Here is a 1193-nt window from a genome sequence, read left to right on the forward strand (position 1 = left end):
GAGAGAGAGAGAGAGAGAGAGAGAGAGAGAGAGAGAGACAGAGACAGAGACAGAGACAGAGACAGAGACAGAGACAGAGACAGAGAGAGGCAGAGAGATTGATTTAGATGGATTTGTATGATAGGTTCTGGGTATTAAAAAACAACCATTAATATCTTTTATAGCAATGGTTCTCAACCTGTGGGCTATAATCCCTTCAACAAATCTCTATTTCCAAAATTATTTACATTATGATTCACAACAGTAGCAAAATTACAGTTATGAAGAAAGAGTGAAAATAATTTTATGTTTGGGGTCACTGCCGCACAAGAACTGTCTTAAAGGGTTTCAGCATTAGGAAGGTTGACAGTCACTGCTTTGGAGCCAAAGAATTCAGTGAATTCAGTGGCTACTCTGATGTCTCAGCATTGAAGACACAGGACACAGGACTCCCCTCCCTCCCTCCCTCCCTCCCTCCCTCCCTCCCTTCCCAAAAGAGTCTCTGATCTTTTATATCGAGACCATGTTGGAAGACTGAAGACCATTGAGTATAATATTGGTGGAGCATGGCAAAAGGTAATGACAGATGCGCTCAGGAAGAAGTGAAGGTGGGCAGGCACACACTGGGTTTTCCTTAACCCTCTCTACATATGGGCTGCCTGTTAGAAGGTGCCACCTAATCTGAGAATGGATGTTCAGCTAATCTATGTAGTCATTCTCACAAATGCAATCAGAAGTATATTTTTCAGGTCATTCTAGATTCCATTAAGTAGATAATCAAGAACAACCGTCACATGTTTCCCCTTTGACACCCCACCACTTCTTATGTTACACTTAATTTCCAAATAAAGACAGTAAAAATGGTTGTAATGAGGCATAATTGATAGGGTGCCTGCCCAGCATGTATGAAGCCTTGGGTTTGAATCCCAGTCCCACATGAGTTGGTCATGGTGGTACACAGGTATAATCCTTAAAGTTGGGATGTTTAGTAAGCAGATCAGAAGTTCAACTTTATCCTGAGCTACATAGCTACTGATCCTGTATTAAATGAAACAATGTAGGTATCTATGAGAACCTGTCTTAAAACAAAAAGATGATGGTGTCATAGTTTTTTTTTCTTTTTTATTATTATTTTCTTTATTTACATTTCAAATGCTATCCCGAAAGTTTCCCATACCCCTCCCCCCACCTCTGTTCCCCTACCCACCCACTCC

The sequence above is a fragment of the Mus pahari genome, chromosome 1 (genome assembly GCF_900095145.1).
Source record: "Mus pahari chromosome 1, PAHARI_EIJ_v1.1, whole genome shotgun sequence".
Classification (NCBI taxonomy): domain Eukaryota; kingdom Metazoa; phylum Chordata; class Mammalia; order Rodentia; family Muridae; genus Mus; species Mus pahari.